The following is an 18,727-nucleotide window of genomic DNA, read 5'->3' on the forward strand; positions in this document are numbered from 1 at the left end:
TTGCTGAGACAAGCAAGTAACAAAATAAAAAAGAAATTAAGAGGACAAGAGAAGCTGGAGAAGATTGTTAGCTGATACTGGTAGACACGCAAAGGAAGTCATGAGAGCTCCAAAGAGATGAGCACAAGAGGAGAAGGCACTCATACCAGGAAGCTGATGGAAAAGGACAGGCACTATATCTAGGCACATTTGTGGGAACACATGCCCTAGAGATGGTAGTATGTAGTACATCCTTCTCCTGCTACAATCTTTACTTAGGCTGCTCTCAATTCTGTGCACACCATGGGCTCATGGACTCCTCTGACGGGACAGTGTAAGATCAGCTTAGAATCAAAGAATCATGGAGTTGGAAGGGACCCATAAGGACCATCGAGTATAACTCCTGGCTCCACACAGCCACCTCAAATCCAAACCTAAAGTATGAGAACATTGTCCAAACGTTCCTTGTATTTTGTTTATCTCTAGTTTCTGCTAAATATTTTGTCCAGAAAGATAATATGATACTGTGAGAAACAGTACTGAAAGCTCTGCTTTCAATCCAAAAAGATCCCACCCACTGGCATCCTTTGGTGAACTAGGTGGGTAACCTCGTCATAAAAAGAGATTAAGTTTATTAAATAGGACTTTCCCCTTGTGACCAATGTCTGCATTGTTTTTCAGCTGTTTTTCAAAAACTCCCAAGATAATCTTCCCTAGAAAATTGCCAGGCACCAAAGTGAGACTGGCAGGCCTGTAGTTACCACAGTCTTTTTTCTTGCCCTTCTTAAAAACTGGAATGTTTGCCAGCTTCCAGTTGATAGGGACCTTTACAGATTCCCACAACCATTGAAAAATTGTTGAGAGAGGTCTCAGAATGACATTAGCCAGCTCTTTGAGTACTGTGGGATGAATCTCATTGGCCTCCATTGACTTGTATGCATCTACCTGGAGCAGCAAATCCCGCACAAGTTTGGGGTTGGCGGGGAGTCTACTGTTACCACAGTCATGATCCTTCAACTCAGGGCACTGGGGGGTCCCAGATTCATAGTGCTACAGAATAAGCAGCTCTAGTCTCTTGTCCACTGAAACTGTAGTGTCATGTTGTCTCATTTGCCACCTTTCTCCCTCATCTGTCCCAGTCACATCCTTCCACCCATGCTCTATTCCCAGCTCCACCCTAGCAGTGCATCTGTGTGGGATACATTTCACAGGACTTCCTCTTCAGAAAGTTAAGTAATTCTCAGATGTGGAAAGCTGTGGGTGAGAAACAAAATGTATCTCAAGTGAAGGCAGGAATGGAATGTGGACAAAATAAATAAATAAATAAATAAATAATCACACATCATAAAACAAAAAGCAGAACAGAGACAGTGTGCCTCCTGTAAAGTCCTAGGACAGCCAGTTAGCAAAAGCTAGGAAGTAAACTTAGTTATTGTCTTTGTTGTAGCATTCACCTCTAATGCTTAGGTAAACTCTGTGTGTAGGAAGATATCACTCCAGAGCTAGTAAGGTTCTAGCCTGAAATCCTCCACACAAGGCAATGATGTGCCTGCCTTGCAGAAGTTCTCAAGGTTCTGTCTGCTTTGACATTCCTAAAACTATTCTAGGAAAAGGAGACTTTCAACCTCTATAGGGCACCTTTACAGGACCGGAACCATATTCCACTCTTGCTAACACTGCCACCGTCTCAGAAGCACGACTAATCAAACCAAACTCATCTGGGAGCTGGTAGGTGGCATAGAAAACCCAAAGCACTTCCTCAGCTTGATGTGTTCTGCAGCACAGAGGCACTCTTATCTCATTCCTGAAGAGTCACACCAATCTGAGAACCTATGCAGATATTGCATTACCAATGTCCCATATAGGTCTAACACTTCCAATTAACCCTTTTTTTAAAAAATGAATAAATAATTTAATAAATAAAATATCATCAAAGTCTTCTATGCATTTCATAAATAACAAAAGTTTGTATTTAGTTCAGACACCTGAGAGAAAAGCCCTCTTTTGTAATGGCTAAGCACTGCCCAGTCATGCTTCCAGAGTTGCAGACAGCACACCATCAGCATTGCCAGTGATTTTTTTAGACAAACTAAAGCAGGGTAATCTTTGCACTCACAAAGCAAAATGCAGCAAACTTCAAATTCCTCAGTTTTCAGAGTACATAAGTGCTTCCATTATTTTTCAACATTTTTCACTTTTAGTATTTTTAAGTACCTCAAACAGAGTCTTTTCCAGCTACTTCCCAACAACACTGAGCCTAGAAATGTGCTTTTTAAGTGATGGCTGAGATTTGTTGTTTAATCACAAGTTTTGCAGGACATCAAATACCATAATACTAATGATAAAATATACTAGACTTAGCAACACAGCACAGATTTAAAAAAGAAACAGCAAACCTGTAACGCTATTGAAACATGGCACATTTCCTGTAAAATCAAGAGAGATCTTTCAACCTCTTCCAGTCCAGTGTTTGAGATTTTGTAATGCAAGATAAGCCTGGCATAACGTCATGGCAGCACCAAAGCAGAGAGATACCAACACAGCTGAAGGGAAATCTGAAGACTGCGGAGGAAGAATACCTGGGAGAAGACCAGCTGGCACTTATGAGAACTTGACTAGACTTGACCCTGGACACAAAGCCACCAAATCATTTTCTGTTTTTAAGCTTTATTTCAAACTCATGTTTATCACATCAGCAACATGTTACTGTACTGGCCTGCATCTTTAAGGCTGCTGTACTGTTTACAGGCAGAGCATAACATTACCAGTAGTGGCACTCAGTTCCAGAGCTGTTGTCATGAACCACAGGCCACAGGACTTTTGCTGATGACACTTTACCAATGGTAAAACACTGCTTGTGCTGAGACTTACTTTTCAAGATAGGGTAGTTTTGCAATGGACTGCTGCCTTGTTCCTCATTATTTCAGGGTACTGGTGCATGTGCAGTTGATGCACTTCAGAGTAATCCGGATCTATACACTGAGAAGTTTAGAAAAGGCACTATGGCTGCACAGGTGCTTGAAGTTAAAGACAAGCACAAGTGTCTGTTGGTCAGATCCAGCAGTCTTGGTTCAGTCTTTCAGAGCTGCATATTTGAACAGCATTGATTTCAGTCTTACATACTGAAATCAATGGGAATGCTTGCAGATTTCAGCCAAAATCAACGGAGTTCAGTCTTAAGCAAGAGCCAGACATCTAAATACTTTCCAGGATCTTAGCTTAGCTGGCGCATATCTTCACGGAAGATTGGAAAAACTGGGTCTGAGTTAGAGAGATTCGATCAAAGAGTCTTCCAAGATATAAGAGGATGGACAAGCACTGTCCAAGCACTGTACCTGCTCTTATTTTCTCAGAATACAAAATTCTAACTGACTTCATCTCAGAGATGAACAGGACAGACTCTGCCTTAAATTAGCTTTAAATTATTTTAAAAGAATAAAGAAAAGCTTTGCTGTAGGAATGGATTCTAAATTTCCTACCCGTATATCAGCTTTATAACAGCCGTTATTCCCCTGACTCCAAAGACAGCTTTGCCCCACTGCTCTGTTACACAGCAAATCTGCAAGCCTAAGCTTCATATAAAGGCCATGTCCATGGTAAGTCCCATTGCATTAAACAGAAAGACACAATGACATTTTTGTGTGATGTGAGCTTTAGTTTACATGCAGAATCAAATTCTTCAGGCCTTGTTTGAGCCAGACAAGCCACTACACTACAGAACCTGGTCCTAAATAGATCAGGCCAAGTTGTGGAGAAAAGAGAAGAAGGCAGGCACAGAACAGGATTGGTGCTTTTTGTGAGAAAACTGAGAACGAGAACAACTGAAGAGAAAGCAGTGCAAGTGAGACATGCTACCATCTGAAGAATTATGTAATTCCTTACAAGAAAAACATGCTTTGCTATCTCAGGAACACAATGAGTAGTATAATTTAATACTAGCAAAATTTCAGGAATTTGGAGAAAGCTCTCACAGAAACTTTGCAAGGTAAAAAGCTAGTACAGTATATCAAATACTATCCTTGAAAAGAAGAGGATTTGCCTGTTGAATCTGGTCCAACTGATAATATTGATATAATTCTTTTAATCTGAGTTGGAAGCTCTGAACTCTTGACCAAAGGAAACAGAGAGATGAGACCAGAAGCAATGAGTTAACAGTGAAGTGTGAGTAGGAGGCGGTGAAATCACAGATGAAAAAAGAGAACAAAAGAACAGAAGCAAATAAATCCCCAACAAATTAATAAGGCCCAGCCCCAGAACTGAAGTCCTAGCTTTCTGTGGTTGTTTGAGGTTTCATAAAAGGTTTTGCTTCAGCTAGAATACACATATTGTCCAAGATCCTTCCAAGTCTGAAGTTGCTTAAGATTCCAGGTTTGGCTTCGGACCAATCTTAAAAGCGAACAAGCTTTGTCTCGGATATATTCATCAGCAAAATCACTGCCATAACAACAGAAGTCATCCAAAATTAAGTGCTTCCATCTTTCACTGAAATCTAACAGATGCCATGGTTAAATCCACTGATTTCTGCCCAAGCTAGCTCACAGTATTTTTCCTCCTCATTCCCTTCTTCTGTTTTCATATGGAAGACAACCTTGTAAAGCATCTACAGTGGCCTTATGTGGGTCTCACCTTGCTAGCTCTTAGCCAGAATACTGTAACATGGAAGGCAAACAACCAGTATCCCCTCTGCCACTGTGGCCAAGCATCTCCAAAGCCCACTGATACTGGTGGGATCATGATCTTATAAGGAAAGTTCCTTTCTTAGCTTGTTTATCCTGGTTTCACATAATCAGAGTGAATTTGGTACCTGTGAAAATACAAAATGGCCTTGTGAAGATTCCTAACTACCGTAACAGACACAGCTTTTTCTGATCTCACCTGAATGGACCTTTTTGGAGTCTAGGAGAAAATCTGAGTGCCTTTGGCTCATTCAGCAACAACTGTATGGCTGAGGCAGGCAACATAGGTTTAACAAAAGCTATTGCTATGGCTTTTCTGCTAGGAATTGACTCTTGACTGTAAACTTAATTCGAGATCAGCACTCAGATGGTAATTAAATTGTAACAGGTTTGCAATTGTTACAGCTCTCAGTCTGGACTGCTGCACCAAAAAGAAATTTTTCCAATGATTTTATTTGCTGAATGTAGTGCTTCGGGTTGGAAAAAGTTACCTATCTTAATTTCTTTATCTACAGTCAGGGTGAAAACTAGATGACACAAGACTGATGGAAACATCCTTCTTTACCACACTTACAAATGCTAAATCTGACCCTTTTTAGCAACACAACGTGCATTTTGCACTTTTGGTGGTCCAACATTATTCAATTTCCAGATGTCTCTGGCTGATGGTGGCCTTCACTGCAGGTGGGAATTACAGCACACACATTGCACACTCTGCACTTAAATTGCAGCACAGCAAACATTGCATTCACAGGCACAGAAACATCAAGTCAAGCCAACAAATTGAGCTATCGTTCACTTTTACTCTCTGCATTATTTAACAGAACAGGCAAGAGAAAAAGGGCTTTGAGTAATAAAGTGCTGTTCAACAGATACAGTAAATGCGTAGACCACCATGGCATTTACTTGAAACAGTGACTGAAAGACCAACCACTTCACACAGAACACATTTGCGAGTTACAAGAAAGAAATGTACATCATGATTTTAGTCAATACTTCGTTAAACTGAATTTCTCTCTTGGTCCCTTGGCAACTACAGACAGGATGCAGTAGTGGGACTTTACCTGTTTAGTGTGAGATAAGCCTGCAGCTGCATAGCTCGTTCTGGGCCAAGGAAATGCAGAACCAATGCCTCCATGCAGCCTCTCTGCTCTGCCTGAACAATACTGCATGCCATGAGCATCTATGTAGCATACATAGTTTGACTTGACCTCTGGCAAGCCCTTTTGAGATGCCCATTTTACCCTCTATGCCCTCTACCATATTAATAATTGCCATCAGTAAGCAACCAAAAAGCATTAAGAAATCACTGGGTCTGAAATCTTAGAATTAAGAGTGTTTGTGTGAAGAGAGTTTAAAAAAACCTGAAAGTAAGTCCAACAAAAATAATCACAATTGCCTATTTCTTGAGGGACTTTCATGTTGCAAGTCCAGCACAGAAACGCCTGTGTCATCTTCCAGTCTTTGCCTGGGCAAAGGCCTTTAACTGATTCATGCTAAGTCCTTCAGTTGAGAGAACAAATTGATTATTCTGTTGTATACATGTCCAATCCTCCAGTTCTATGTTTTTGTTGCCCACTTTTTTATGTTTTAATAACAAATATATAAAATAGGTTTTGTTACTTAGATACATTAGCTATATTATATATTTTATATGTGGCTCAAGACAATTCCTCTTCACACAATGCAGCCTGGTAAGCCACCCAGGCTTACCCAAACACCCAGAGTTTAGAGGACTATGCTCCAACAGATTGTTCAAGTTGCAATTTGTGTCTTCAGTACTTGAGCAAGGCAAAAAGACTTCAGTCATGTAAGCCATTGTTTCACAGAAAAAAAGAAAAAAAAAAGAAAAAAAAAAAGAAAAAAAAAAAGAAAAAAGAGATAAAGGAGTCGTGGAGAATAAGCATTAACACCAGTAATGAAATGTGTTTAGACTCTTGAAAAATCCTCTCATAAACCACTCTGAACAGTCCAATTGTGAACAGTCTCCTGTTTCTCTCTGGAAAAAACTGTTTAGTGGCAGAAGTGCTACCCAGGGACCTGAGAGGATCTAGTCCAGTTCTCCTACTTTGTCATCCACTCTCCTTGAGAGAGCTGAGTAAGCAGAACAAGGCTAGAGATCACACTGTAGCTTCGAGCAGGCTAGTACTGCTGAAAGACCCATCCAGAGATGCTATTTCATATTTTCAAAAGAATACTGTCAACATGACTTGACTGCTAATTAATCAAGATGCATTCTTCAGTTAATATGGCTTGCCTGATTCCAGGACAGCTTGGTTAACTTGACCAAGACTGTACTCTATTTTGCATGTAATTTAGATATATGGAACATGCCCTGTGTTTCTTAGCATCTCATCTTTCTGTAAATCAAGTATAGTAGTCATCAGTGACATTGTATGCAGTTAAATTCAATATAAACACTGAGCTAAGACACTATGATGAGAAAGGGGGATACCTCTAAATACAACAGATTAGATGAATCATAGTGTGAAACTAGTAGCTCCATCTCTGGCATTTTGTGCTTGGTACAGTACCAGTGTCAAGAGCAGTGTGTCCAGCTCTTCAGGGTTCCGATGCCCAACGGGTCTTCCCAGAACTAGTACAGCAGCACAGCAGCTTCCCAGATAGCACAGGCATCACAGTGAACAAAACAATGCTAGGTTACCCACACCTCCAGGCAGCAGAACACACCCAATCCACTTCACCCTTCATTGCTACTCCAGTTACAGCACACAGAAGTTGCAACTGAGCTAGCTGTAAACTGGATTTCACTGTCAACACCCTTTAGGGATCACTGCTGAAGAGATACAGTCCACTAGTGGTCTAAGCAGGTGTCACCTTTTTCAGCTGTGCCAATACCTATTTACCAAGCTAGAGTCTTTCAGGAAAAACTGAGGGGCTACTCTACTGCCTCTGACTTGCTAAAGCTGCACAACAGTGGAATGTTGACGTGCTGCAGGAAACACACAGGGTGCTAAGGACACTATTCCCAGCCATTACCACACACCTCTGCTGTAGCAAGGAAAGAAAAGGTTCTTTAAGAGGTCTGAGGAAGTAGTCATGGCACCGAGCTGGCTGGTGTTCAAGAAGCATCTGGACAACATTCTCAAAGATACGCTCTGATTTTTGGGTGGTGCTGTGTGAAGTCAGGAGTTGGACTTAGTGATCCTTGTGTGTCTCAGGATATTCTGTGATTCTATGAAAGTGGCTAATAGACACCAAGCCAAGGAGGTGTAAGGTATATCCCCCAACTAGATCTACCAGTTTTATACTAGAATATGACATATAATTTGCATTTAGGAAGTGTGCACACTTTGATCCACTTAGATTGCTATGTTATTACCAAGTAATTTCACTTCATTTTACAGAGGTGACTCCTTATGGTATAAGAATCGATTCCAGTCTCACTCCAAAAGTACTAATAAACCATTAGTATTTTCTTTTGTTGTTCCATTCCAGCTTACCTTGTATCTCTCACTCAGGGAAGTAAAGAAATGCTAAGGTTGGCACACAGATGCATTGGTCAAGTGCACACTGCTTTTATTCAGAAGAGGAAAAAAAAGTCTGTCCATTGAGGAAGGATGCCTTTTTTCCTCCTCAAGGATTTCTTCAAATAGTGGTATGGTGCTAGAAAAGGTGGTGCAGCTGCAAAGCATAACCAACCAAAGAACACTGAAATCCAGAGAAAGCTCCTGGGAACTGTGCACAATGACAGTACATGCCTAAATGAGGGGAACAAAGTGCTTTAGAGAGTAGCAAGGGCATGGAGAGAGAAGGAGAGCAGGGAAAGTGAGATATTTTAAGTACAAACCCACTTTGCAAGAAAGAAAGATAGGATTTGAGAGATTTAAGGGAAAGCTTTCCCCTGTACCACATCAGCCTCCATTACTGCACAACCATGGCTGCTATGGGATGTAATTGCTTAGTTATAATTGCTTACTAGTGCAGATATGGTGAAGGGGAAGAAAAAAAGCTTCTGACACCTTTACCCATCTCAGAAGGAAGCAACTTCTTGTGAAAGCTCATAACAATCTATTCAGTGTTACCATTCACTCAGTCCCCCAGTGAGAGAGGTTGCTAAAAATTCGATCACCTCACTTTTTCAACTGCAGCAAACTATTTTCTCCAACCAGTACTAAGTTTTTCATGAGGATACAATAGCTTCAGTAAAACAAGCTTCGTTTGCCAGAAGACAGGCCAGCCTTCTAAGCATAAAATCTAAAGGAAAATTCTTACTTCAAAGAAGGCAGAAGAGGGACCACAAGCTAGTTCACCCACATCCTGAGTAATCTTAACCACTGCTGTCTGGTGCACAGTCTGAAACAGATCGTTATGAGCTGGGAGTATCTGCTCACTGGGGTCCTGCAGGTGAGGGATGCCTGAGAGTCCTGCTGGATTTTAAGGCTTCAGCCAAGTGAAATCAAACAGCTGAGTTTGTGCTCAGCAGCATAAATTAGTCAGTGTTCTCCAGGAAGACTTACACACACACAGAGATCATAAACCTCTAAGCGAAACAGCTGCTGGGTGTGGGTTGAAAGGAGCTGCAAAGCACCTAATGGGGACATTCCAGCTTCTTTGTGGAACTGGATCTGAAAAACACAGTGCAATGGTGCATCCTCTCTGGTAGCCAATATGAAACAGATCAGACATTTGCCCCCACTATCCTGGTACTGCTCATTTGAAAATCTCACTCTGGAAAGTCCTAGGCCAGACACTGAAGGTCAAGACTGGATGTAACTTGAAGACATTGACATAAAGCTGCTTGATACAGCAGCCGAGAAAATGTGAACCCTTTTTAGCTCCATGTTCTCAAAGCTTGTCTCCATAGATAGCTACTGACACATGGAATAATCACTGTTCTACTTAGCAGAGCTTTTTACAAACTACAGAGCTTAGAAAAACTCTTGAGTACAGAATGTTTTGAAGTAATACCCACTTGCTGGAAGTGGCATTGGCTAGTGGCTTAGGGCAAATGCTAATAAATTGAGTCAAAATGCTCCAAAGCTAATGACTCAACATTAAATCATATGGTATAGAGGAGATTGCTAGGCTTTTGTAATGAAAGGTTTTTTCCACTTTTAAACCATGGAAGTTTTCAAAAGAGTAACTTGATAATGACAATAATAAAGACATGAGAACACAGTAAAGGCACTGTATTTTTATAAGGCTGATCTATAAAGATATTTATAACAGTCAGCACCCTTATAACCTCCAAAATATAGCCCACAAACAGCCATGAAATGAATATGCTTGGATGACTGCTTAGCTTAATCCAGTACAAGTCGCAGTCGCAATCAATGGAGGGACATCAGGGATACTGGACTGAGTCCAGGAGTCAGCAAATGAAAGCACAGTGCAGAATGGTGATCTGAGCAGTCTTCATACAGCAGGCTAAGTACATTAGACACTGAACGATCTTCCAAGGGAATTCTCTACATAAAATCCTCACCAGGGCAGAAATTGCCTCATTTTTGAACTATTAAAGGCATATTTCTCAACACCAGAGCCAAGGTCCCAAAGCCACAACCAACACTTTCCATGAAGCTTAGTGGGTTTACAGCAAGTCTAGTCTAGTACAGTATCATTCCCTGCTTTGCAAATGCTATTAAATTGTTTCCACTCTCTCACCACTGTTTCCAGTAAAGAGGGTTTAGCACAGACTAAAAGAAGCAAACAGGAAAACTTCAGTTGCTTAGCAGTACAACATACAGACAGTTTCTGCAGACAGCTTGAATATCTTGCATGCTGAAGGCTGGTACTTGGGGTATTTCAAAGAGATGTGGACAAGAGAAAACTTTCACAATTCTTTATGTTTGTCTACTTACTTCTGATATAGTCATTCTCCTGCCTCTATCCAAGATAATGAAGATGAACTCAGAGGACAAACTGATCCCCCAGGAATCCAGTGGGCTTTAGACTGATGTCTGCACGACTACATAATACAAAGCTGTATTAACTTAAGGGTGTTGCTTTGATTTTGGTATATGCATATACTGAGGGTAAGATGACCACTTGCTTGATGTAGGGAGGCAGCATGAGGACACAACTGTAGACACATGCAGAGCAGCACTTCCCGCTCACTATAATTCAGCATCAGAGCACGGTTGCTCTTTTTGTTCATTACCTTCCCCTAACGTGAAAGTATCACCATGATAGAGAAGACATGATATGCTCACTGTACAGGCAATTATATTAGATGTAAGAGTTATTTGCCTTCTGAGATCGACTTAACCAAAGGTATTATTTCTCTATTATCTCCCTTTAACTTGATAAAAAATGCTAATAATATATTTATTATGCACAAAACAATGTGTACGTCACTGCCTTTAATTACATGCTTGTCAGAGAAAGCACAAGTAAAAAAGTGAAGCAAATTATGAAACACGGATGAAAAATACTCAGTTGACAATGGAGCAATGCTCCTCCATATTCCCCTTGAGAAAGTGCAACTAGTTATTAAATATTCTTATTGATGATAAGTATAGCAGACTTAGTAAATGTGGAGAAATGTCCTTTTTTAAAAATCGGGTTGAGTTTTCCAGGTATAACACTATGCTGCATGTAAATGGAGAGGAGGCTGCTTAAGATGTACAATACATTATAGAATAGGTGCTGTGCCCCTGCTGAGCAAATCAGTGATCCTGAACAATCAACAGGTGCCAAATGTAAACACTCTTTTTTGACCATGGGAAACAGATGTATGAGCTCTTCTTTAACATGAATTCATTAGGAGAGAAAAGCTGCTGATTACCAGCTGCTGTGCACAGTGATAAAAGTGTAAGAGAAGCCACAGGCACCTTATCACCTTATGCAGCCATTGCCTGATTGGCTCCCAGATAAAAGTTGTGTGGAGGCGGCAGTGCAGACAACTACCTACTCCTTTGGGAAGCACCAGGTGAACCCAGCATCCTTGATAATGCATCACCCACTGATGAGAAACCAAGACACTGTAACTTGATCAGGACCCGCACAGTGATTTGCATGCAGACCACAGCTCCTGGTGCCATGCTACACACTGTGGCATCAACCAGCCCCTCTCCTCACAGCACAGATATCCCCAGCACACAGCCAAGACAGTGTGGGAGCAATCTAACAAATGAGAGAGAAAAGGTGGGGAAAAAGTTTCGGTCTTCACTTAAAACATGATGAAAGCATCCTCAATGCAGTACCTCCCCCTGAAAATCCCATCAGGCTCCAATCTTTGATCCCTGGCTTCAGCTTTGCATGTTTCCTTCATCAGAACTAGCCTGACAATGTAGGGAAAAATGGCAAAAGGATTTGTTTACACTGTACATGGGTTCCCTGCTCACCTGTTATGTGATTCGGCGTTACAGAAATGGCCCAAGGTGTCACATTCCTCAGCTGGGCACTGACTCTCGCAATAATCCAGGCAATGTGACACTGAGCTGCTGGAGGGGCTATTTGTGAGAGTAACTGATGAGCAGGGCAACCACAGAGAGTGTTCTTTCTATTTTTTGTGTGTGCACATCACTAGATCATTATCTATGGACAGAAAAATCCAGAGAGTTTCCAAGATTCACTTCCAACCTGGCTGAGCACCAATGGGATCTCAATATCATTTCCCTCAACTTCCTTTTTTCTGAGAACCAGCATAAAGGGTGATCACATCATAGCTTTGCCAGCTTGCTTACTTGTATAAAACAAGTAGATCACGACCTTGCATAAGGTTTTTTTCTTTCACACTGATTGTCTGATTAAAATCCCAAAGAAGCCTGAGAAAACTTTAACACGGACTTCAAAGGGCTCTATAATTGGCTCTTTTTCATCTATCCCTTTAAAACACTCCTGGCATTTTATGCCACACATTGTATTCAATAAATTTGGTGCCATTCCCCTACAAACCTCAAAGCATTCCCAGTTATTAGCACTCCAAGATAACAGAGGTAAATATTATTCTGTGGCTGATTTGATGGTTCCTGAAAGCCAAGGGAAAGGATTTATCCAGTTAGTGCCAAAGCTGTGACAGGAATTTCGCTATTTCCACTTTACAAAATAGCCTCCCATGGCACAGTTTTTTCATTTATATACTGGACTCATTTTGCAAAGACTGACTGCAACAGGCAGTGAACATCAACTCTGTTTCTCCTAGCATAAGCCTGGAGGTGCTCCTCATGTTTTGCCCTCTGACTTAGTATTGGAACACGTTGTCCAGTTCTGGGCAAGCCTGATGGTAATGCTATCAGGCCCCAGCTGATCCATCAGGTACGACCTGTCTTTCAGATAGAGGTCTTAAGCATAACAGTGCCTCAATTCACACAAAAAAGAAATGTATAGTAGTTGTAAAGAGAGTATAGAGCTGCACTGCTTCTGTATTCACACAAACAGCAGGAATAGTGCTTGCTTGGAGACTGCACACTCCCCAGATGGATTCCCTGTTATCTGTTGCACTGGGGCCTGGCAATACTTCCACAGGAGACCTCACCCGCTGGGAGCTCCATGGACTGCAGCAGGACAACAGGCTTAGAAATACTTCCTTCTTTTTCTGATGCAGAACAAGCTCATTCACAACAGGAAGCTCACACCTTCCCCTCAGCATACAAGCAGCCCCTGTGGCCAACCAGCATAGAAGTCTTCTCACATCTTCAAACACTGTGGTGCCTTTGTTCTCATGAAAAAAAAAAAAAAAATCCAATATTTCATGAAACAAAACAACCTTTGGGCCACAAAATAAGAAAGTTTTTCATCTTTTTTTTTTTTTTTTTGACAAACATCAAGAAATCGTTACAAATGTAGATAAAAATGAAAGCTAGTGGAACTTTTTATAAATGTTTGTTTAAGATACAAAAATCTTTCCCAAAAAAGTCTGGTATCTCCCAACTGGTTTTAAAAGCACATGCATCATAATTATTCCCCATGTCTATTACAGGTGAACTTGCACTAAAAGAAATCTTACTGTGCAGCGATTCGCAATGTGGTACAGTTCTTCTGAGATAAGGGATCTAACTGATCTCATAGATTACTTTGCAGAAAGGACTAGCGAAAAAGGGGAGGGCAACTATTGAAATAGGGGACCTCTTAGAGAAGTTGTGATATGGTACTTGCAGCTTTTTCAATAGATGGTCTCTCTTGTACTTTCAAAGACAAATGATCCATAAAGCAAACCAACTGCTGTTTAGTCTAGTTTACAGACAGGGTGGGATTTAGGAGAAGGCAGTGCACAGGTGATCTGGAGGTTGCCTATAATTCCTGCACATTAGTTTTTGATCCAATTCCATATGGCACCCAGTGTAAATCTCTGGAAAGGCAGAGCTGTTCTTCAGAACATAAGGACCCATGGGATTAAACTGTACCAGAGCTGCTATCCTTTTGTCATCTGTTCAAAAGCTCTCCATCATGGAAACTACCTTTTAATATTCTTGTCTTTCATTTATTTACTCATGCCCAATATAATCCATGACTAATTTCTCCCGGGTCTGCAAAGGTCAACCAGAGTCCATTCAGGAAAACCTAGCATATAGCCTCACTTGACAAATGCAATGGCATTTTATTCACTTGCAAAAATGACTTATTTCCAAAAAGTGACATACAACAATAGTATTGGTTTCTTGAAACATAGCAAGAATAATATTTCGAAGTGCATAGAAGATAAAACATAAGCTCAGGGTAAGCTTGTATTACTCAACTGCTTTACCTCATTACACATTTCCACCCCACAACGCCTTCTGAAAGAATAAATCAGCTCTCTCTAATTTTCTCAGGTCTTAATAAAACAAATAAGCAAAGATGCATTAATTTAAGAGAAGCCTACAATACAGATGTTAACAAACTGTTAACATTTCCCCAGTTTCATTAGTACTGCATGACAAAACCTTGCTCACGGCTGAACCTGATCTCACAGACCAGCCGATTAGTCAACAATGACATTTTGGCTATTTGATTTAGTTATCAAACAGCCAGAGTAGATCATGCAGCTAGCAGGAGTAACTTTCTTCTTATCGTGTATCTTCTTTTTAATCTAACCACCTACAGAGCAATTTACCTACTTATTTCAGATCAAAGTTGCTTTAGTAAACAAAGCTGACACCTTGCCAGGCAGCAGTTATAGATGACTTTCTTAAGTGGAGCGATATATGAAATAGCTGAACTGCAAGTTTAGGCTTTAAAGATAGGGGAACTTCACCAGTGCCAGTGTCAAGGCAACCTTTTCAACATGTGTTGGCACACAGGCACACAGGCACACACATGCTGCCATCAGAAACATTCACTTTCAGAACAAAAAGAAAAAAGAATAGAGAAAACAAGATCCTTAGAATACAGAAATAATGAACTCTGCTACTTTCTCAGAGTCGAGGGATTTTGACCTCAGCAGCAATAAACAGTCAACAAAGAAGATATTTATACTGACATCCCATCAGCAGGGATCTCCACTTTGCAGTTAGTCACCTGGCAGTGAAAACCACTGAGATACCCTCTTTCTCGTCTCTTGGGTGGCCGAGAAAGTTTCATTAGAGGTTGACATGGAAGACAGAGAATATGTGGCCATTTGATATTTTTTTATTTTCACATGTTGGACTCTCACATTACATGTTTTGACTCCTACATTTTGGAATCCAATCTACATTTGGAAGCCACCTTCAGATAAGGCTTGCCAAAGAAGGTTGGCTTCACCCTTATCACACCAGGAAAATCAATGATGGAAAAGTCATGTTACAGGCACATACCGTCTCAAAATTACATGGACTTCCAAAATACCTTGTCTAGCAGGGTCTCTCCAAGAGAAAACTCAGAGAAAAGCAATTGGTCTTGCCTCAGGTACCATAACAGGCCAAGGCAATCATTAAAAGTAGCTAATTGCTTAGTCAGCCATTAATCCTTGTCACCTGCCGATGCATGCTATTACATTTTTTCAGCTCACTGCAAATAAATCTAACTACTCAGTGACATCATTTCATTAAGCAAGAAAATTAGGGAAGTAATTGGGTAAAAGATGATGATTTATACATCCATTTCCAACCTAGCAGCGAATAACTGTTTTTACACCGTAACAACACAGAATGCTTTCAACAAACTAATCTAAATTTCTGCCAAGCCATACTTCTCACTTGGGCTTTTCTCTCATTATTATAGGTTAAAAAAAGGAAGAAGAAATAAATTATAAAAGTGTGTGGGTGGGTGTGTATACACAAAGGAATAGTCACCCAGTTTGTGCTTTATTCATAATAAATCTCTGTATAAAATGCTAGGTCAGAATGATTTTCAGGTTAAGAACTGAGCTCATAAAGCTGGAAGATTGCTAACAGTTGGCAAAATTACCCTTGGGTCACAATGTTCGTGGCACCTGTACACACATTTTCTCCCTTTTATCTTCTAGTTTACTGTAAAAGAGTCAGCCTGCTTGACCATTTTATGATCACAAGAAGGCAGCTATAGAAGAAATGAAGAAACAAAGATGGTATGAAAAATTAATTTTACAGAAATTAGTAACAGTAATCAGTACACAAATACACAAACTAAAATTTAAATAAGGGAAAAGACTTGTAGTAATGAAGAGGGAATGGCATGAATCTGTCTGGGGCAATGAGGGATTCACCAAGCTTATGTATAACACAACTGATAGCATTTCGGGTCCACATGTCCCACCTAAATGAGGTCCAATTTCACAGTGGTCAAATTGGTATAACCTAATGTGATGTTCACTGGCTACAGAAATCAGCTGATGATTTAAATTTAATTCCTCTTAGAGGGCAGAAGTGCGGATGCTGCCTAAGAAGTTAAGCAGGCTCATGTTGTTTGCCCAAGGAAAACCTTTTCTTTCATGCTAATTTGTGCACCTCATCTAGTTTAAGGGGAAGTCTGACCAACCTGCTGAATGCAGCACAGCCACATCTGCCCATTTATTTATGTACAGAAACTGTAGTAAATCTCATTGCTAGGCAATTAGAATGAAACCACTGAGAATACACGTATACCATTTATAATCAACTCGGAAGCCATTATTTCTGTCACTGAGAAAAGACAACAAATATGAGTTTTTCATTCAATATGTATTGCCTTTCACTAGCTCCTGGTGAAACCAAGTTCTCCAAAAATAATGTTCCCTTCATTCTCCATTGGCTGTGAAAACTCAAGCACACATTTGCCAGCAAATTAAACCTTTCCTCCAGCATGAGTCAGTGCAATGTGCAATCCTGCATTTTGTGACAGTCACAGCCCTGCAATTCTCTCTTTAGATAAAGGTCACGTCATGGCTGTCCATAAATCTCTGATTCTGACAGGGTTAGTCACCATAGGGTCAAATATCAGTTCATACCCTGCTGACTGTGTGGGAAGTATGTAATATTCCTCTTTCTCTCTCATGAGAGTCCATTTGGAGAGTCACAAAGAAGCAGAATGTGTAAATATTTATACTATTTATTAACATTATAATGCACACAGGACTCAGAATGCATCCCATAAGGCAGTCTGAAAAATACAATAGCACACTGTTCACTCTCTATAGAAGTACAGCTCCATCACACCCCACACCTAATCAGCCAAAAGCTGCTGAAGAAGCCAGCCAAATCCTGCCTTTACTACGTAGTAAATGTCATCAGTAAAGTTGGATTGTTTCAGGATGAGGGGGATGTATCTTGAGTTGAAGATTAATTGCCCCCACAGTCATATCTAGGACCTCCTTATAATATTCTGATTCATCCTATCTTGGCTAATACACAAGATAGGCAGCCAGTCCAGTTTCACAATTGATCTTCCTGCAAAATGAAATGGAAAGCACTGTCAATTCATGTGTTAGTTCCTAAGTTCCAAAGCAAATAAAGAAATTAATTAATAAATGGAAGTGAAATATAGTCTTTGTGCAAAACTCACAGTCTGGTGTGAAAACAATAGCCCCTGGGAAGCTAGAAGCATGACAAAACATGTGTTCCGTAGGTTTCCATTTGGGAGAATAATATATTGGAGTTTCAGAAAGGATTGCACACGAGCATCTGATTACAGGGCACTGATAATGTGCTGCAAGATGCAGGCCAACCACAAACACTGCTGTGAATTGTTATTTCTAGCTCCTTACTCCTATAGTACTCTGAAGCTACATAAACAGCGGTCAGGAAAACTGTAAGAGCATATGTATCACATAAGACCAAAAGTAAAATTGCTCCAAATATTCCTACAGCCTATGATTGCCACAAGCATGCCCTATTCAACATCTACCTTCAACTGAAAGACAACTCTCAAAATAGTTGCTCTGATTTGCATTAGGAGCATGCAATCAGGAGCAAAAACCTGAAGTTTGCTAATACTTAAAGACAAGTAAATCCATCCCATGTGATTCAGTAATCTTTATGCTTCTCAGACCTTCCACATCCCTCCTCATGATCCATTTTACATGATTCTTATCAGAAGACTCCTTAAGGATCTTTTTCTGGAATAAGCACAGAAGCACTGTTTGTGAATCCTAAGTTTCCAAGCTCCTCAGAAAACTCATATTCTTAGGTTGCTGCTGTTCTTTTGCCTCTCATTTTTATGTACCTCCACCTAAAAACGAGTCGACTGTGTCACTTCCGTGTTTTACTAGAGAGGAATGTGGTCAGAGCTTCAGCACTGAGACAGGAAGAGGGAAGTCTACAGCCGCCCTGCACAGAGCTCTGTACTGCGTGCCTCCAATTCTTTACTCTCACTCAGATTTCTGTGGCCATTGGTTTTTCCTTGTTTCTCCTCCAAGAGCTGAATCATTATAGAATATCCTGAGTTAGAAGGGACCCACAAGAATCATCGAGTCCAACTCCTGGATCCGCACAGGAAAACCAAAAAATCTGATCATGTGTCTGAGAGCATTGTCTACATATTTCGTGAATTCTGGCATTTCGGGGCTGTGCCCACTGCCCTGTGGTGCAGACCCTATCCCTAATCCCAGCTGCCCCTCCCCTGACGCAGCTCCATGCCGTTCCCTCGGGCCCTGTCGCTGTCACACAGAGCAGAGCTCAGCTCTGCCCCTCCGCACCCTGTGAGGAGCTGCAGCCGCCATCAGGCCTCCCCTCAGCCTGCCTTGCTCTGAGCTGAGCACAGCACGGGACTTCAGCTGCCCCACACACCCCTTGCCCTCCATAATCTTCACC

General features: G+C 40.9%; 1 long non-coding RNA gene across 6 annotated transcripts in view; it reads right to left on the reverse strand.

Annotated features, from left to right (window-relative positions):
- LOC104913508 (uncharacterized) overlaps positions 1–18,727 on the reverse strand; it is a 273,998-nt gene that overhangs the window by 154,283 nt on the left and 100,988 nt on the right. The gene's annotated exons all lie outside the window — the stretch shown is intronic.

The sequence above is a fragment of the Meleagris gallopavo genome, chromosome 1, assembly GCF_905368555.1.
Source record: "Meleagris gallopavo chromosome 1, MGAL_WU_HG_1.1, whole genome shotgun sequence".
In the NCBI taxonomy this organism is placed as follows: domain Eukaryota; kingdom Metazoa; phylum Chordata; class Aves; order Galliformes; family Phasianidae; genus Meleagris; species Meleagris gallopavo.